Source organism: Sorghum bicolor, chromosome 1 (assembly GCF_000003195.3).
Source record: "Sorghum bicolor cultivar BTx623 chromosome 1, Sorghum_bicolor_NCBIv3, whole genome shotgun sequence".
Classification (NCBI taxonomy): Eukaryota; Viridiplantae; Streptophyta; class Magnoliopsida; order Poales; family Poaceae; genus Sorghum; species Sorghum bicolor.
The window spans coordinates 68373867-68395928 of NC_012870.2; the positions used below are offsets into that span (position 1 = coordinate 68373867).

Here is a 22062-nt window from a genome sequence, read left to right on the forward strand (position 1 = left end):
TGTAGGAAACTTGACATAGGAGTCCTTCATGATCTTGTTATTCATCATATATTCTTGGAATACTGTAACACCATTACTTGAACACACCAATACCAGTGACTCCATGACCGCACTACTTGCAACAATTGTAAACAAAAATAGCTATGACTCTCTATTCAAACCATCAACATCATAACCAACAACTTGGATAGGAGCATCGTCAAAAAAAGAAGGATCATGATGATCACCTTAACAGCCATCCATCTCATGAGAAGTAGCATCATAACAACAAACCTCTCGATGAAATTCTTCATGATGACCAGCGAACTTAAGACGCTCTATGCGTTCTTGCACTTGGCGATCAAATCTGTTCTCCCAAAACTTCGAGGATCACATCATAGTGATCAAGCTCTTGGTTGATGTTGTCATTGCTGGAGTTCGCTCGATGAAATCAATAACTGGCCATGACCTTAATCTCTGAATGCCAAATTAGAAGGATTGACTTGTGGAAGGGTGCGTATGCGGTGGTAGACTAGATAAAAACTAGAACTACTTGAGATCACTTACTCTATGTGTTTTTGAACTTGGATAGTTTAAATATCACTTGACGAGATCAACTAGCATCAGAGGTTGCTCTACATGTTTATGAAAGAAGAGCCAATCTCAATTCTCACAATTATCAAATCCCAACTCTCTTCAAGTGATAGAATACATGGATCATTTATATCAGGAACATCCCCCTCCTAGTTGGATATGAACATAAGCATAAGTAAAAGCAATGGAAGATCATATTGGTAGAGAAATTGAAGAGTCATCTGTATCTCACGTAGCCACGAAATAGACTGAGCAGCTTCCACAAACATGGACATAACTCTTATCTCAGAAGTCCAAATGTTCAACTTTTTGTTGCTTTGGGAACTAGACTCGTATATCTTTCTAATGATATAGCATACATATGAATTTTGAAACCTTCGAAATTGATGACAGCAAGCCACAAATTACATCATTAGTTCTGTAGTCATCCCATGGTCTTATCATATCGTTTTTAGAAAAAAAATTGATACTAGTTTCATATTTTATGATTTAAGATAAGTTATTTGTGAAATTTAGACATTAAACCATATTTTTATATTTTTATGTTGGATTTCAGGTACCTTGTTGAAAATCAGACAACCGTGCGATTAAAAATCAGAAAAATGAACTTTACCATGTGACAAAAGTCATATATAACAAGTCTGGCCATGATATGAGCTTGTTTGGTTTGTGTCCTAGGAAACTTGCTTTGCCTAGGCAATAACTTGTTTGCAAGCCTGTTCGCAGGTCTGAAAGCCATGGCTAAAAATAATGTTCGCTAATTTATTATAAGAGAAAAATACTATTAACTGACAGAAAATGTACAGCTTATAAGACAAGCGAATATCTAGCTAGGATTGGCTCGACGAGGCAACTTTTCAGAGTTCAAACTAAACTAGCCTTATATAGACATGCCACCTTCGCTAGTTTATATGATTGGACAATTTTGGAAAAAGTAATACTTCCTCCTTCCACAAATAAAAGGATGCAATTTTCACTTTTCGATAACATAAGTATAATTAAATTAATGATGAAATATATTTTCATAGTAATCCTAGTCTGAGATATAAATATAAATATTATTCATTATAAATTTGATTAAATTTGAACGAGTTTGACTTGTACAAATCCAATAGTTATGCCTTTTATAGCCGGAGGGAGTAAGAAACATGTGGTAGTAGGGGTAAATTAGCTTTAAAAGTGACAATGGAGTGCGCTGTGTGCGAAGAATATGTGATCTCAAAGCTAGCTGTCAGACAACGAGATGTATGCAGTCGTGTTCACTGACCTGTCTGAGGCCTTGTTTGGATGTTATCGTATTTACTTCAATGTGTGTTGGTGTGGATTGGGATGGAATTTAGTTCAAATTTTACTCCAACCCACCTCAACACATGTGGATTGATGTAAATCCGACTACATCCAAACAAGGGTGCCCGGCCGCGACGTCTAGTACTTGTCCCAGCTGATTGCGCCAATCACAGCAGCGTCGGAGACATAGTACCGGGTAACCGTACTGTACGTAGATCAGATGCATTGCATTGCATGTTGGAATAATTCAATCAAGACGTAGAGAGAGCTACCTGCCTGCTGCGTACCATACTGAGAGAGAGACCCTGACCACGCATTCATCATTTGTCTGCTCGTGAGAGAGACTGTGTGGGCGAGCGACTGGAACAGATCGGTCGAGCTGGTGGGCGAGCGTACGACGTACGCGCGGGTGTATCTACTATACATGGACGACGACGGCACCCTTCAACGGCGACTGTGTTTGCAGCCAGCCATGCAATATGGCGTTGTCACTGGGACGCACGCCATGAGAGCAAGAGCCTAAGCACGCATGATTGCGCGTGAGATCGAGCAGAGAGGCGCCGAGCGACGCTTACCGTCAACGATTACGCTCGCGACGATGGCAACCCAGAACCTCCGAGATCGACGACGACTGCCTGTGCGCAACTAGCTAGTGTGGCAGTGTTACATGCGTGGTTACATGCATTATTATTCCTTCATGGCGGGCGTGCACGTACGCCGTCGATATGATGCGCGTGGCGTCTTGCGCGCATTGCTTCATTCCAGTCAACTAACAGTCATAGTATATATATTTGCATGCAAATCCCATACTGTTTTTGTGCACAGGGCAGCCGGCGGTACGGTGTGAGTGAGATCGATCGATTGCCATCGCCCATCTCGGTCCAGTCACGCGCCGGGCCGGCCATGCATCGCCATCCGGCCGTGCGCTATCATAGTATGTACTACCATGCATCGCCAGCAAGGTCGACGGGCGATCGCTGTCTGCTGATGGAGGCAGCATTCTTGAAGCCTCTGCTCGGAGTCCATCTGTTCCTCGATCGTTATCACGTGGGCGCCGGCGTGCTATGCTATCACTACTGCTCTCTTCTGCGAGTCTCGTTTCATGAAATCATGCATGACTCCGGTGACAAATTAAGACGAAGAAGAACGCATCATCTGCCAAATTTGCGAGCAGTCAGGCACTCACAATGCAGACTCTGGCCTTGTTTAGATATGAAAAAATTTTGGATTTCGCTACTGTAGCACTTTCGTTTGTTTGTGGTAAATATTATCCAATCATAGACTAACTAGGGTCAAAAGATTCGTCTCGCGATTTACAGTCAAACTGTGTGGTTAGTTTTTGTTTTCGTCTACATTTAATGCTTCATGCATGTGCCGCAAGATTCGATGTGACAGGGAATCTTGAAAACTTTTTGAATTTCGGGGTGAACTAAACAATGCCTCTATTATAAAGTTTAAAGTTATTTATTACCTCGAACAATGTTGACTTGGAATCTAAATAAGACTTGGAGTCTTATTTTTTCTACCTCTTTCTTCAATAAATATGTTCGCTGTGCCCTTAGTAATAGAGTCTTGAAAACCATAAACCCTAAAACCATAAAAATGTTCGATGTGACAGGGAATCTTGAAAACTTTCTTCAATAAATATTTTCTTCAACAAAATAACATAAATAATATGTAATTAATTGTATTGGACTCTGTAATAGAGTCTTGTATTGTGAGTGCCCTTAGTGCCCTCCACCCAGAGTAGAAGCACATTGACCGGAGACCTTCACCGTGCCCTCTAACATTTGCGTCGCAGAGTTCCGATGAGTGTCGGCTAGTTCAAAAACTATATTAACTGTAGGAGCATTCTATTGCAAGGTCTGGTGAGCCATGACGAGGGCAGCTGACCTGACGTCGGCCATTCAGCTGGAGGCTGCTCTGCTAGATCACGTGACATACAACCTCTTCCTTTCTTCCTAAGTTGCGACTTGCGACATCTTTACCATGTAATACACAAACTCGTGCGAGTAGTGGGGTCTTGGTTTCTCGTTTGCAGGGGCTTAGGCTTTGGTAATCTTCGGTTTACCACACCACAAACCTTTGTAATCAAACTCTTTGTCTCCTTAATGAAATACATACCTCGGTATGCTCTCGAGAAAAAAAGGTCTAGTGAGCAACCAAGGAGCACTAGTGGGGCCTCAATCCATCTATAGACCTCTCTATAACTGTCATCCGGTGCGATAACTCAGGTGCCACCGGACAACTCTAGTGAGTGTAAGTGTGCAAAACCAACTCAAACAAAGCTTTTCGTAACAAAGCTTCGGTATGACACCTCTGGTGCACACTAGATAGCAAGGTGTAATAGAAATGTTTACAATCTAAAAGGAGCTATTGTTGGTAAGCTCGAGTGCACACTCATGTGCACCACCACAGTTCTCTGATGCACTCTAAATGGCTCCAAACTCATCCAGTTCGCACGCCATTGAGTTTGGCTTTGATTACATTGATCCTTGAGCTCATTTGTACTACCTATAGTGCTACTTTCTTAAGTATGGATCACATCTACTCACTAGATTCAACTTGTTCAAGCTAAACAAACAAACTATCACTACTCTTTGTCCCTCAAATCTGTTGACACTCAAAACTAGTCGCCCCATAATCTTCGCACCCATCCTTTGAAAACAGATAACAATACAACAAGTAGAGGCATAGAAACCACTGAATTGCCCATTAATCAACCATCATTGTGACATAACTTAGAATATTGTTGCTGCAAAACACACGTTAATCACAATAATTGTGTTAGCATTAATCGTAAAAAAGAATTAGGAGCCTAGATGCTTTCATGCATCATTTAGTTCATGCCATCTCATCTTCTTGGTGTTCTTGTAGCTCACTTTTCCTTGACTTGTGGACTAGTAGTACTTAACCTTTCACGTCTCATAAGAAATCATTAGTCCAAAAATGTTGTCATTAATTACTAAATTCAAACGGGACGTTCAGTTAGAGTCTCATAATCAGTACCAATACCGCATCATATCACCCTGCACGCATTGTAAACCATAGAATTTGGAACACTAAGGACGTATGGCATCACCACCCGATACCGCATCATATCACTTGTTTTCTTGGTTGATAAGCTATGGTTAATAAAAGTATTGTTCACTAATTTATTGTTAGAAAATACTGTTGAATGGCTGGCACATTCGGCAGATAATCTCAAGTGAACAAACTGGTAGACTTTGTGTTCTGTGTGCTATCCCTTTAGTCTACTATGGATGATTCATTAGATTACACAGAAGGAAAAAACCGGATGTATATACCTACATAAATAGGTCTGTACCATTTCCATCGATGTTTTGCATGAGGGAAGGGATTCTTCTATCCCACCTTTTTATTTCCCAAAGTGCCCACCCACCCTCCGTGTCTCATATGTGATCAAGACTCGCAACCGTGCTTCACATTAAGTTAGGGCAACTTGAGTCCAACTATATTACAGAATTTGATTTCAAAACATACCAAGTTTGTTATAATGCACGAGCACGTTTGCTAGCCTAATATTAGATTACAAAAAATATATTTCCTCCAAATTTTTTGCACTCTCCCTACCTGTGTATTCATCTAATCTCTGAAATCATGAGTTTATCCGGTTTTACTAAGAGTAAGTCCGTATGTCCCTCCACTTAGTGAAGCACAAGAGTTATAGCTGGTTTTTACTAAGAGTAGTAGTCCGTGTGACCAATTAGTAGAGATTAGAGAGTCTTAATTGGTTTACCATCCACTCACGACGTAAGCTCATCAGCGCCGGCTCTATCATTTTAAAGGCCCTTGGGCAAGCAAGATCGTAAGAGCCCGTTGAACTAGTTCTTAATATAAATATCGAACTATATGTACAATAGAAATAATAAATTACTTTGCAATACACGTTTAGTTTATGGAACATAACAATAGTATAATAAAAACACTATAAATAAAAACCATTATAATTACCTCAAATAAAATGTAATGCTTCAGTGCCTTGTAAAAAACCTTCTATGGCGTTTTTTGATGCAAAATCTTCAACGATAGTATCCACATTAATGTCATCCAAAATATCCTTCTCAATGGTGCACATAGCTAAGCCATTCAACCTTTCCTGTGACATAGTGGACCTCAAATAATTTTTCAAAAGTTTCAATTTGGAGAAACTCCTTTCGGCCGATGCTACTGTTACTGGAATAGTTAAGAGAATTCGATATGCAACTGAGACATTAGGATAGCATTCTGAAGCTTTAACAAACTGAAGAATCTCAACTATTAACTCAATTTTCTTAGTTGAATAAGAACCCAGATATTTTCTGAGTTGAATAAGAACCCAAATATTTTCTCAAATTTCTTAAGATTCTCAAATGCTTCTTAGGCAACATCTATCATATTCAAATAAATACTTTAAATTAGAAATTCATAACCCTAAAATAAGAAAAGAATTGAGAAAAAAATCTAATAAGACTGTTGACTGTTGTGTGCTACTTACGGACGGTTGCTGAGTTGCTGACTTGCTGCACGTCGGCGACACGGTGATCGGCGACTTGGAGTTTGGACTTTGGCGATGGAGTCTGAACTTCTGGTGTGCAGCAGGCGGCGGCGACAGAAACTGAAGGTGAAGCGATCCCGATCTGCCGATCAGGAGATCTGAGCAGGAGAAGGTTACGTACATGTACATGGGCTGCCAGGCTGGTTTAGATGGGCCATGCTAATGTTATTTGCTAAATAAAAAATTATATCTACTAATTAACTATATCTTGCTGGGCCCCCATCTCCATGGGCCTCCGGCCGTCGCACTGCCTGCCCACCCCCTAGAGCCGGCTCTGAAGCTCATACAAGTTAGGATGGTGCACGCCCTGCCAAAATATGTTTTTAGCTAGAAGAACTGATGCTCCACTCATGAAATGAAATAGCATCCGGCCGGAGACACCCTGCCGAGTAGCTCAACAAATGGTCCCTGAAGTGTATCTGTATATGGCTCCTCAGAAACATCATGAAATGGTCCTGCTCGTGCAATCGCAAACGACAAGACGCAATGAGAGTGAGCATGTGCATGTGGTACATATATAATAACCTGCTCCCTGAGAACGGATACGGTGTGCATGCACGTCAATTTGAAACAAAATGGACACGTTTCGGTTAGCGTTCTGCCTGATTCGCCTCAATGATTCCCGAGGGGAGGACGGAATCTGGCTCCCCAAAGCAGGCAAACCCATGAACCTTGGACAAATCAAATGTACGGTGGTGTGGCGGAGCAGAGGTGGCCGTCATCGTCAGTGACGGGGACTTGCTAGCTGTTGAGCGAGGTAGATGTGCACATGTGCTATGTCATTGAAGAGATGTCATGCAATCCATGGGAGAAACGAGGCTAAAGGACAGGAAGCGAGGTGCCTGGACCATTGAGCGTTGGGCCGCAATAACGGCGCATCAAGTTTACCGTCCTCCTTGGTTCCGCTGCCGGACGAGACAAACCAATTATTTGCATGCATTGAATTGAAATCATTTCGTCGAAGTGTTTTCCGGATTTCTAAGAACGATGCTAGCACATCCCACTAGGACTGCACAGGAGGAGTAGAATGTACCGTTCCTCATACAGCATGTAGAGCGGGTACAATTCTCAAGTAGAATGTACCGTTCCTCATAGTCAAATTAATGTTGATATAGAGAAGAGAAGACATGGGAGAGATGATAGCTTGCTCTCATACAAGCACTAAACTGGATACGAATATATATAGATAGTGGTGGACCCAAATAACAAGTGTTGTAAGAAAAAATAAGAAAAAGAAGGTATCTTAGAGATAAGTATCAGACAACTTATTACTCTTATATAACTTGATTCTAATCATTTAATTTATAGTCAAGCACTTGGCTCTATTATTAATCTTGCTCATAAACGAAGTAGAAGCATGCAAGAGAGCAACGGGTTTCCTGAAGGGTTCTGTCGCAGTTCTGCTGAATCCTAGTAGATGGTTAATTAGGAGAGGCTGTTTAATTAGTTCCTAAAAATTTTACAAAAAATTTAAAAATTTCATATTACATTAAATTTTATGGTACATGTACGAAACATTAAATACGGCGTAAGTACGTATTTTGCATGAAGCATTACATCCTCTAGAGCAGAGACATTCGACGATTCACCCAAGTATATACGGCGCATGCATTGGATCGGAATTGCGACACGGCGGTGCGTGCATGGAGGTGCAGGATCCTAGATGCGCTGGCAGCGCTGCGGTGCCCTGCCTTCATCGTACCTCGCCTCGGCCGATAATGTCGCTCTCGCGGGGGTCGACGTTTGGGCCCGGCCGTCCACGTTAGCATTCAATCGCAGACCACAGTTGATAGCCAGTGCCCAGATGGTCCGATTGATACGGTAACGGCAGCCGGCAGGAGAAATAATAGATGCGCATTCATTCGTCGCTGTGGTCCGTGCATGCAAAAGAAAATTCGTTCGACGCGACCGATGGCTCGCTACAGCTAATGTGTACGGTCGTGTATAGTGCTAGTTCCTTTTCTTTTTTTTCTATTTTATGTCCGTACACGATAAAGCTGGATGTTCGCTCACTTAGCTGAAAAGTCATAATTAAAATTACTATTCGCTGATTTGTTTTGAGAAAAAAAATACTGTTGAATAACCGACAGATTCAACCAATAAACTATGATGCAGATTATGCACATGTTGTTTCTAGATGGCCATCTGGATTAAATCAACGTGGTTTACCCATGAACAACAATTCCGACACTGTCATAGTTCGCTTTCAAATAAATGGTTGGTGGACCAACTGTATTATTATAGTCATAAAATATTCATTGTGGTTGTTGTATAATGTGTTGTGCAGCGCTGTCCTATAGGTATTTGCAATTTGTACCAGTTAGAGGAATATTTTATAAATCTTACAGAACCTTTTATTCATTACAAGTGAAAAAGATGCTTTTAACTATACTCCCTCCCATTGGCGGATCCAGGCCTAAGGCCACTAGGGCCAAAGCCCTAGTCATGATCCATATAATCTAGGTACACTTTAATAATAGTTATCATTTGTTTCTAAAAAAATAATAATTATTATTTTATCAGAGTGCATTTTAACAACTTTCAAGCTAGAAACCAGCCCAAATAGATAAGGAACTGACGCCTCTCTTATTATTTCGGCCTAGTCTTAATCTCAACCCTCTCGCTCTGATGCTCGCTCACTCACCTCACCGCTCGTAGCAGGTGCCCGTTGCCTGTAGTGCCTCATTGTGTCATTGTCCTATGAGTAGGCGACAACCAACGCCTATCAGCTGATGAACTCATCCCTACGTCATGGCCACAAGATGTCTGCTTCATCTGATGGTGTATTGGTTATCCTTAGACAAAGAAATGAGCGTAAAATACTAAGATTCATCTATGCGGAGACCATAGGACCACACATATATAAAGATTACGGTGTACTCCCTCTAACCCATTGAAAGTATCGTTTTCCATTTTAAGATTTCTTATTTGACCGTTCTCTTATTTAAAATTTTTATATAATATTATTTATTTTGTTATGAAGTGTTTTGTCAATAAAATTATTTTAATAATATTTATTTATTTTACTATTTGTATAAAAAAATTGAATAAGAGGATCAGTCAAATAAGAATTCTAAACGTTAAAAACGACACTTTTAATAGAATGGAGGGAGTAGTTTTAAACTTTTCGCTAGGAGAATTTGGCCCTAGTCTTGAGGAAATCCTGGGTCCGCCACTGCTCCCTCCATATAGTGGTCATTCAAGTTGTTATATATTGGTAATTCAAGTTGTTTTGGACAAGGCTTGGATCAAACATTAGAAATATAAAATCATAAATAACTCTTTAATTAAGTTGTTGAGTTTGAAAATGTAAAAACTATGTGAATAGATTTGTCTTGAAAAGTATACATATATTACTTTTAATAAGTATTTTTATAAAAATAAGAAATCAAAGTTATTTTTGTAGACTGTGTCGTTATCCAAAACGACTTGAATTACCAGTACAGAGGTGCTTCAATTTTGCTGCCCTGACCCTTGAAAAGATAATTCAAATTTATTTTTCATAAAGAAATGTTTGATTTTAAAACATTCCCACAATGCTATCTCTAACAATTACTACTACTAACTTGGTCATGTTAATTATTATTCTCTCCGTTCCAAATTATAAGACGTTTTGGTTTTTCTAGATATGTTGTTTTTACTATGTATCTAGATAGTGTATATCTAAGTGCATAGCAAAAACTGTATTTAGAAAAACAAGATGTCTTATGATTTGGATTGGAGCGTACTCACTACTACTAGCATCGTATTTTGTTCTCCTTTATTTTGGAGAAAAGTTAAACCGTCTAATATCTAGTTTTTTACTAGAAGAGTACTTGTATTCAAAGCATTAGGTGGAAAAAGACCCCTACCTCCCACCCACCCCCACCCCCACCACCACCCCACACACATATCTACCACGGAGGCATAGTATATAGTCACTAATAATCTAGAATTCTTGTGAAGTTACCATGCCATTTTATCGAGTTCCTTCGATGCCGACACCTCATCTTGACGTTGACACCACGAGCAACGGCTGTCTGTTTTCACAAATATCTAGTTGTCCTAGTTTCCGAGGTGCACTTTCATAAATTGCCTATTATTAGTTCTACTCATAGTTATTCACTTAATGACCTAGACTTTTTTTTGGGAGGGGGGACCTACAACCAAGTTATGTTTCGTTTTATGTACATTCAACCTATCAAACTTTGATCACCAGTAACTTTGTGCACATTTATTAATATTTATCTCAAAAGATGCTTCATAGTTGTGTGTATGTGATTTTGTTATGGTTTGTAGATATACTATGGTAGTAGATGTTACTAGCTAAAGTTGCGTTTGGAGCTGGTACCGGTACTGACATCGAAATATCACACACTATCGACAAGAAGAAGGAAGTATTTTACTATAATGCCCATGTCCATGCAAACTGATCCCACACACCCACACACTTTCTTGCTAACAATTTTCTTATATGTCCTCGTAAACAGTTTCATGATGATCAAAAGGCGTACTTAGTATGATACTCCCTTCGTTCTGTCTAATTGGGATATCAACGGTGCAGTTTTAGCATATTTGTCCATTGGTGGGATACCTCGGAAGAAAATATTTCACCATATTTTTTATATCAACGGTGCAGTTCTAGCATTTTTTTTATCCCTAATTAAGTTCTCCTTTGAAACACAGAACGGCTTAACATTTAATAGGGATATATGAGTGGTCATTTCGTTCACTTCATTTGATTCTTTTGGGCCGTATTTTCTTGGTACGTGCACATGGTGTGTTTATAAGGACAAGTACTGCGGGAAGTAGTAAATGTTTCAATAGTAAGACGGCAGGGAGTAACGTAGGTTGGACCAGGGGGTGGTGGTTGCAAAAACTTGGCAGACTTGCCTACGTACGTAAAATTGACGCCTGATGATGGGGAAAAAAAGACTGTCTACCCTACGCCATTTATGAGAAAACAAAAGGACGACGGAGATTCAAAGTTTCAAACAGAGAATCTGCAGATTCCATCATCCCGGCCCTCCGACTCCGATCCTGGAATCGTGTTGGCCAGCTCCCACCCGCCAAAGTGTCGTCACCAGGCAGCCAGCCACCGGCAGCATCACGCCTTAATAGCTGATAAAAGCATGTGTGGCCGTTTATATATTAAAGGCTTTCGGACCATCATCGGAGGGACATATGGAGCCAGCCAGCCACCGGCACAGCATCACGCCTTGGACTGTATGTTTATGCGGAGAAGAGAGAAGAGGAGGGAAAAGAAAAACACAGGCTATAAGAGAACTCGTGCAGAAACTACCATGTACTCAATCCATCTTAAATTACAAGATGTTTGATTTTTTTAATATTAAGTTTGGCCACTCGTTCTATTCAAAAATTTATATAAAATATTTTTTTTTGTTGTGGCTTAGTTTATTCATAAAAGTTCTTTAAAAAAATCAAACATCTTATAATTTGAGAGAGAGTAGTTTCTATGCTATATGAAACCACATATAGAAACTATACTCCTCAATACTTGCCTGAGTGTCCAGGTCCAACCTCCATGTTCGGGCGAAAGTGATCCGCAGGTCCGAAAGGAAATGACGGCATCTACCCAACGCGTTGCAAGATGGTTTCGTCAACTTGTGGACATGTGAAAACATCGTTTCTAACTTAGAAATGGTTTCCATATTTTTCCTTTCTCTTGCCACGCATCAGTAAAATGCCTACATGGTATCGTAATTAATAAGGATAGAAATTATGCTGATTTTTACATTGAGATTGCCTTAAGCTTACAACCACTTGCGTCTAAGAACCAAAAACACTTTGTGAGAAAAACAAGTAGGTCATAGATGAGCTAACTACTATATAATTGGGTTGGAAAATAGATTAAAAATATTTTTCATACAACCAGCAATATTGTATTTTTAGCCTTGCTCTTAATTGCTGATAAATGCTTGTGGTAGTTTATATTAAAGGCTTTCCCTATCATCGAATGGACATGATTCCGTCTCCAAAAGGATGTGCGATACGCTTTTCGGCAACACTCTTTTCTTAAAGGAATCAATTTCTAGAATCTGTGCGAGTAAATTTTTTTAAAATTTAACTAACTTTATAGAAAGAGTAATAACATCTATGATATAAAATGGGCACATTATGAAAATACATTTTATGATATCTGTCATGATACTAAATTTTAAAAAGTGAGACTTAAAATAACTCTAGGAATCCATTTATTTAGGAACATATAGAGTATTTAGGCCATTTGGTTGGGGTGCTTTTGACCCCAAAAGCCAAAAATTCAAACAAGGGGTCCAAAAACCATAGATGATTTTGCCAAAAAGCAGTTTTCTCTGTAATAAAAATCCAAAAACACCTTACACCCTGCATTTACTGGCTTTTGAGACGAAAATTACACACTTGCCACTCCTTAAGAAAGATACTGGGTCGTTTTTTATCATGACTTTTTCCTTCGTTCGGTGTCTTCCGAGCCACCCCAACCTCTACGATCGAATAAGGTGCTTCGGCGAGCAGCTTCTCCGGCGACAGACCCTCACGTCAGCGCTACCCCCCCTCTCTCCGGCTAGCAGGTTCAGGGCATCCTGGCGAGCTACAAACGCAGCCCCAACGACGACCGCTCCTCACTCTACGACAAGCAGTTTGGGCCCATTTAGGCAAGCTACGGACGCAATCCCGACAGCGGACCGTCTCTCGCACATGGCTCCTCCCACCCAGCGTTAGTCTCTCCCTATCGTGTGGCTCCTTCCTCTCTCTCTCTCGCACGTATGCAGCCCCAACAGTGTGAGAAATTCCCGTGGTCGCGACCCATCTCCAGCGGCACGGGACCTTCCTCTCACGTGGGCCCCTCCCTCGCGACGGTTGCGACCCATCTCGTCGACGCGACGCCTCCCTTCCCGCTGAGGATGCACTGTGAGAGAAAAAGAAGAACATGCTCTAAGGATGACACACGGGGTTCGCTTATAAGTGGGAGTTGTTTTTACAGAAGCCACGGCTGTTCAACCAAAGGGCTTTTAGCTTTTCACAATCCACATCTTACAGTAGTTTTTTTTAAAAAAAATCATAGATCAATCAAACAGGGCTTTAAACAGTTAAGGCTAGTCTCAATGCATATTTTATGGGAGTGTCATGCACATTAAATAGGGTGCCACATAAGCAAAATTGTTGACTTAGCAGGGTCATTAAATGAAGGAGTTTCATCAGATGAGAGAGGAGTTTCATCCCCATGAAACTCATATGGCTTGGTTACCTAGTTTATAGTTTTAGTAACTATGCCATGAAAGTCTCAGTGGGAGTTTTATTTGAGTTTAATTCACATTAAATAGGCTGTCACATAGGCATTTTGGATGATATGACAATGTATTTAAGAAGAGAGAGAAGAAATGAGTTTCATCTAGATGAAACTCTCTTGCCACGATTACCAACTCTATATGAGTCTTGAAATTAAATGTCTATGAAACCATGGAATGAAACTCTCCATTGAGAGTGGGTGTTTCCTCCAAGTTTCATTTTATTTCACATGACATGGCAACCCTGAAAACAACGCTATAAAACTCTCCACTGACACCGGCTAGCGGGCAGCTTTCTTTAATTTTAATTTCTGCACCCTGTCCCCACCCTCACCCACGGTGATCAAATCGTCCGCGACCGTCCGGAACGCGCGCGGCTATGCGGCCCGCCTCCGGTCCACTCGTCCGCGCGCGGCCAGGACAGTTGTGTCATTGCGGCAGGCTCGTCGTCGTCGCTGCCCAGTGAGCAGTGGCCACCCCTGCACCCACATGTTTTTCTGCAGGTGCAGTAGGAACACGTACTGACCCTTGGAGTACATGCAGCCTGGCGATTGGGAGTTGACGGGATGAATGAACCACATGCAGCTGCGTTTACATTAATTGGTCCTTCCATCACCTGTTCTCCAGGTGCAGAGAAGTGGTTTCATTCATAAGTATGTAACGTCAATCCAAGGGCTAGTTTTAATTTGAGGTGATTGATGTGTATCGACCATCATTGAACACGTACGTACGGGAACTCCATCAGAAAATTAACACACGTACGGGCCGGATCTTCACATAAAACAAAAATTGGTTTCATCTCACTGGAGATGACGAAGTTTCGTCACTGTCCAATTAAGTTGCACAGTATTTTTTGCTGTTTCTGCTTATCAGTAGTTCCGTGATTCCGTCTCATCTTGATATGTTTCTTCCACAGTTGGTGTCGGATCTTGCCTGCCGCTCGCATCGGACTGTGACCGGTTTAGTACTTTAGGGTCTACGTTCTGGAAGCCACCCGGTCCTCGCAGCTCTCCAAAGTCACTCTCGGTCCTGTATATGTGCACGTATATAGCCGCGTAGCTGAGTGTGTGTGGTGAAAGCACGAACCAAGCTACTATAGAGTAATTATTAAAACACTGCGTGGCTGTATGTATACGTGCAAGTCGGCCGGTCACTTGATGTACAGCTAGCGCGTGTGCTCATCGGTGCCAAAGAAAAAAATGCATGATAGGGTGGATTGCACCGTGTCAGCGTCGTCGTATCACGGCCGGAGATCTCCGAGAAGCTTGCCACCCTTTTCAATGCCTTTAGTAGTGAAGTAGCCAGTCCGGCGAGGTTGCGTTGATTTCGCCAGCTCCGCGACAAAACCCCCTTACGTGTTCGCCTGATCGCCTCGGCTAGCTAGTGTAAACTCGATCTCGGGCGCTCCGATCTCGATCGACATCCCGCGTGACATACGCGTGTGAGTGTGTTAGCGTCTCATTATTGTCCATATAAGCTGGAGGGAGATCTTTTTGTCTTTTCCGATTACACAAAAATAACTCAACCACTTACAAAGTTACAACACATGCATATTATATTTACCCCTACGAACGCTTGCACATAAATCCCCTACTCCTATGAACATTTTCGAAGACTAAGCTAGCAGATCCTCGAGATTAATAAAATCACCATAGATGTCTCATTGTCATCGAAACATCATCTATCGCTGAAAGCACAATGCTATTAAATTCTGAAATATTCACTCCTCAAAGGAGTTAAACCTAGAATTTAAGATGCTAATGAGACTCTTCTGAGTTCTGACCACTAAACTACAGAATTACTACAATATTTTTTGTGCAATGATACGTACTAGTAGGCCTATAGTACGTGTATGATTAGATCCTCCCTAGATTAAACTCCTATAGTAGAGCCGTACAACAGATTTCTGGGGTGCCGTCCGGTCAATGTGCCCGCGACAAGGTGCAGGCAATAAATTAAGGCCTTGTTTAGTTCCGAAAAAATTTGGGAAATGGACACTGTAGCACTTTCGTTTGTATTTGACAAATATTGTCCAATCATAGACTAACTAGACTCAAAAGATTCGTCTCGTTAATTTCGACCAAACTGTGCAATTAGTTTTTATTTTCGTCTATATTTAATACTCCATGCATGCGTCTAAAGATTCGATGTGACGGAGAATGTGAAAAATTTTGCAAATTTTTCTGGGGAAGTAAACAAGGCCTAAAGCGCGGCTCGGTTTGTGAAGAATATTCACCACACACCTAGCTCAACAACTAACGGTACAAGATCGAACACATATAAGTAGTAAGTAGTACTTGTCACAATTTATAGTAACAAATGTTTCTGAGTTAAAACTACTGCTCGTCACAATTTATAACACTCACATGTTAGGTCTCATGCATCTTTCCGCCACCTTTATGTATATACTCCATTTATCTCTGAAAGCATTAACTCTCAGAATCCGTGTTAGTCAAACTTTTTTAAATTTAACTAACTTTATGAAAAAAATATTAATATCTATAACATAAAATAAGTATCTTATAAAAATATATTTTATGATAAATTTAATAGTATTAATTTGGTACTATAAATCTTAGTATTTTTCTAAAAATTCGGTCAAAAATTTTAGATATTTAACTTAGGACAACTCTAAAAATTGAAGCTTTCAAGGACAGAGGGAGTATTTAAACTTGTTTGATATGTTTGTACCCTTATGTATTTCTACACGTTCATATTATAGATTTGTTCTAAGTCATACATTTTCACCGTTCACCACCATTTCAAAAAGTCCTTATAGTTTCACAAACGTAAACTATATATCATGAAAACATTTCTCATAATGAATCTAAGGATATAAATCTTATGTTATTAACCCATACAAGAGTTTTAAAGTTGATGATGAAAGATAAAAATATATGAATTAAAACAAAACTAATACGACACGTAAAAAACAAGAGTAGAAACAAAGCCTCGTGGCAAGCTGTACCTTCTTTTAATAATTGCCCGTCCAAGTTGGTAATAATGAAACAACATTGGACCATATGTGCAGGTCGCGCTCGTAGGCCGTTGAACTGCGTTCAATTGAGCCAGAAAGATTCTCTCAAAGAAAAATTGAGCCAGAAAGAGCGGGAGCGCATATACTATGTTCTAGAAGAGAGAGATGCTAATTATCAGGCTCCACCGTGATAACAACTGAGCATGAATATAATGTATATTACTCTCTGTATTCCAAACTATAAGTCATTCTAAGAATCTTAAAGAGTTAAAGCACCTATTTATATTCCTTCTTCATACCCACGATAACGCACGGGGAATATCCTCCTAGTATTAACTAAATTAGAATATATAAGTGTTGTTATGTTTTTACTTGTACCTATTGTTGCTATGAAAAATGGATGCATTCGGGATACTAAAGTCGTCTCTCCTTTTATTGTGAAAACATCATCAGCTCCTCATGTTACATTGAATAAAGTCTTCGGAAAAAGTCTATATCACCCACTGAACTATGGGGTGGTGTCTACTTTACCCCCGAACTATGAAACAGTCTAATTTACCCTCTGAACTATCCAAAACCGTTTAAATCACCCTCCGGGCGGTTTTTGATGGCGGTTTTGCTACAGTAACATGGTTTTGACTTTTTCTTTTTTCCTATTTATTTTCATATAATCTTTAAAAAATCATAGTAAATCACAGAAAAATCATAAAATAGAAAATCTAATTTTGTTGGACTCCACATGAGTAGATCTACGCAATGAATATATAATATGGTATACTTTAGTATAAATTTTTTCTGTAGCTTTAAATTAGTTAAAAAATCAAATTTTATCTGTAATTAATTGGAATAATTCATAGCTGCAGCTTGTGTGGTCCAATTATAGTGAAATTTTTATGGTGGACTAATTATTCTATACTTGAACTATAGTAAATATTTCATACTCATCGGATCATGTATAACTTAGTTATAGATTTATTTATATTTAACAAGCATAAACCTGAATAAACCTGAATAAACTTAGTTATACATGATCCGATGAGTATAAAATATTTACTATAGTTCAAGCATAAAATAATTAGTCCATCATAAAAATTTCACCACAATTGGACCACAGAAGCTGCAGCTATGAATTATTCCAATTAATTACAGATAAAATTTGATTTTTCTAACTAATTTAAAGCTACAGAAAAAATTGTATTAAAGTATACCATATTATATATTCATTGTGTTACTCATGCGGAGTCCAACAACATTAGATTTTTATTTTATGATTTTTCTGTGATTTACTATGATTTTTCAAAGATTATATGAAAACAAATAGGAAAAAAGAAAAAGTCAAAACCACAGTACTGTAGCAAAACCGCCATCAAAAACCGCCCGGAGGGTGATTTGAACAGTTTTGGATAGTTCAGGGGGTTAATTAGACTGTTTCATAGTTCGAGGGTAAAGTAGTCACCACTCCATAGTTCAGGGGGTGATGCAGACTTTTTCCTTTTGTGTAATGGCCAGTTACATTTCGTGTAGTCTTTCTCTAAAAAAGAAAGAAAGATTAGTGCATTAGTTTTTACAGGATCTCTATCCAAGTAATTCATCTGAGCTATATATTTAGTTTTGCTGCTGGCATCTCCTTGTGCGTGTGTACGCGGCGTACAATAATGTTTGCGTTTGGGGGGAGATCCGCTCCGCCTTAGCATGCGAAATGTGTTGTAAAAAGACGATCGGTCAGCCATAGTGAGAGACAATATGGTCTTTTTACCTTTTGATTTTTTTAATTAACACGGTTATATAGAGTTTCAAAGTAATTGACAATGTCATTTTGGGTACCAAAGATGCAAGTAGTGTCAAATAAAGAAAGAAGATTCTAAGTTTCTTTTTTAAAAAACGTAGAATATTCTAAGGCCCTGTTTAGATTGTCATCCAAAAAATTTTCATCCATCCCATCGAATCTTTGGACATATGCATGGAACATTAAATGTAAATAAAAAAATAAACTAATTACATAGTTTTGTTGAAAATCGTGAGACGAATCTTTTAAGCCTAGTTAGCTCATGATTAGCCTTAAGTGCTACAGTAACCCACATGTGCTAATGACATATTAATTATGCTTAATAGATTTATCTTGCAGTTTCTAAACGAGCTATGTAATTTGTTTTTTTATTAGTTTATAAAAACCCCTCCCGATATCCTTTCGACACATCCAATGTGACACTCAAAAAATTTTCATCTCCAATCTAAACAGGGCCTAAGGCCCTGTTTAGTTGGTCAAAAAAATTAAATTTAGCTATTGTAGCACTTTCGTTTGCATTTTACAATTATTATACAATCATAGACTAACTAGACTCAAAAGATTTGTCTTATAAATTATATATAAACTGTGCAATTAGTTATCTTTTTTTATCTATATTTAATGTTTGATACATGCGTCCAAACATTTGATATGACGGAAAATCTTAAATTGTTTTAGAATTTTGGGGGTAAACTAAACAAGGCCTAACTTTGAAGGATCAAGGAAGGAATAATACTTCATCTTTATAGTGTCAACAAATATAATAAGCTAATAGAATGTGTGTGAAGACCAAACAAATTAGGAGCTGATGCGCATGCATGCCGTCGTCGTGCATCAGCTAGCACACGGATGACGCATTCGGCCCACTTGATGAACGCGTTTTGTTTGTTTGGCTGATAAGTTATGATTAAAAATAATATTTGCTGATTTATTATTGAATGGTTGATAAAATCGATAGATAAGTTCGAGCCGCCCGCCGGCTCCTCGATAACCTAATACTGGGTGTGCCCCGCGCCGTCGTGACCGGGCCGCTCTCGATCGATCGCGCGCGCACGGGGCCGGGGGGACTGGAGCTGGAGCCCTCGAGACGTACGTACGAGTAGGCAGTGTCGTCCTCGCCTCTCATTGTGCATTGTGGCTGATACATGCAGCCGGCCATCACGCGCGAATAGTAACGCGCGCTGAGCTGGTAGTGGTACGTATACTCGTGTAGATAGACGTCGACTGCTATTAGTAACGCGCGCTGAGCTGGTACGTACGGAGTATATATACTCGTGTAGATAGACGTCGATTGCCCAACCGTTTCGATCAAGCTACAGGAGCTCCGTTACGCGTCGGAGTTGGAAATGTCGGAGGTTGGAGCGGGGGGCCGGGGCGCGCGGTCCGCGTACAGCGCTCTGAATGGCGCAGGTGTAGGAGTAAATTGCGTTCACGATCGAGCCCGGCGATTCGCCAAGCCGCGTTTATTTACTGCAGTCTTGCCGGCGGCAGCCGCATGCATCCGCACTCCCACCCGTACTCACTCCATCCTAAATAATTGTGTTTTCACTTTTTTTTAGAAAAAACTTTAATTTATTATATATTAAAAAATATTAATACTGATAATATAATTAATATCCTCAAAAAGTTATTTAAATTTAGTATTTTAATAAATTTGTTTAGAAATATAAATATTAAATGTATTTTGTTATAAATATATTGTGACATAAAAATCCAAAACGACAATCAGCCGGGGCATGCATGCATGCATATGTGCGACCGGCCCGGATCAGCAAGCGTGCGCGTGTGATTGGCTGCTCAGATTACCTCCGTCCTGGCGTTGACGCTACTATCTGTCACCACGTGGCTGATAGGATAGATTGAGGCCTTGTTTAGATCAAAAACTTTTTGGATTTTGACACGGTAGCACTTTCGTTTTTATTTGACAAATATTATCTAATTATGGAGCAACTATGTTTAAAAGATTCGTCTAGTGATTTACAGGTAAACTGTGTAATTAGTTATCTTTTTTATCTATATTTAATGTTTAATGCATGTACCGCAAAATTCGATGTGATGGAAAATTTTGTAAAATTTTAGCTTTTTGGATGTATCTAAACAAGGCCTGACTGGACAAGTGCAGCGGCCATTTCGATTGGCGCGCAAGCGAATGTCATTTTTTGTCTGGTGAATGGTGTCTGACAGATTGACTGGACAGGGCATCTCGCCGCGAAGACAGCTGCTGTCTGGAATATATAACAAATACGTTGCAAATTATAAGTTATTTTAAGAATTTTGAAGAGTCAAATTTTTTCAAGTTTAACTAAATTTATATAGCAAAAAAATAACATTTTTAGGACTAACTAAGTATCATTAGATTCTTTGTTAGTTATATTTTCATAGTGTACCTATTTTATGACATAAATCTTTATATTTCTCTCTATATTTTTGTCAAACTTGAAAAAATGCTTTGACTCTCCAAAATTCTTGGAATGACTTATAATTTGGACTGAGGGAGTATTATCTAATTATGGACAAACTAGATTCAAAAAAATTATCTCAAAAATTACAGACAAATTGTGCAATTTATTATTTTTTTAATCTATACTTAATGCTTCATACATGTGACGCAAATTTCAATGTGACGGTGAATCTCAAAAATTTTGTAAATTTTTTGGAACTAAACAAGGTCTTAGTTCCTTAAAATATTTGCAAAATTTTTTAGATTACCCATCATATCGAATCTTGAATCTGAAAAATTTTGCAAATTTCCTTGAACTAAACAAGGCCTTAGTTCCTTAAAATTTTTTAATTACCCATCACATCGAATCTTGTGGCACATGCACAGAGCATTAAATATAGATTAAAAAAATAACTAATTGCATAGTTTGTCTGCAATTTGCGAGACGAATCTTTTGAGTCTAGTTAGTCTATAATTAGATAATATTTGTCAAATACAAACGATGTCCATTTGCAATTTTTTTCCAACTAAACAAGGCCTTACAGTTCTTGTTTAGTTCACGAAATTTTTTTGTTTTGACTACTATATCACTTTCGTTTGTATTTGGTAATTATTGTCCAATCATTGACTAACTAGGTTTAAAAGATTCATCTCACAAAATATAGACAAAATATGTAATTAATTATTTCTTTTATCTACATTTAATGCTCTATGCATACGGCAACAGATTCCATGTGACGGAAAATCTTGAGATTTTTTGGAAACTAAACAAGGCCTTAAATAGTAAGAACTTGTTTAGGGGCTGTTTAGTTGGTGAAATTTTTAGCAAAGTGCAACTGTAGCACTTTCGTTTGTATTTGATATTTATTGTCCAAGCATTGACTAATTAGGCTCAAAAGATTTGTCTTGCAAATTACAGAAGAATTATGCGAAATAATGCTCCATGCATGTGCCGCAAGATTCGATGTGATGAGAAATCTTGAAAACAATTGCAAAATTTTTGGGAACTAAACAGCCCCTTGGTTCAGAATTTTTTTTTAGATTTGGCTAGATTTTTTATTTTATTTTGCAATTGGTGTCCATAGAAGACAAAATCCTGTGTACTCAAATTGGTATTAACGTGGTTGCTGCGCTGCCGTCTGTGCGCCTTCTTTCCCTTTTCTTTTTCTTTTT

At 39.1% G+C, this 22062-nt stretch overlaps 1 protein-coding gene across 1 annotated transcript in view; it reads left to right on the forward strand.

Moving 5' to 3' along the window:
- The window catches only part of LOC8084002 (myb-related protein P), a 38216-nt gene that overhangs the window by 11110 nt on the left and 5044 nt on the right, over positions 1-22062 (forward strand). The gene's annotated exons all lie outside the window — the stretch shown is intronic.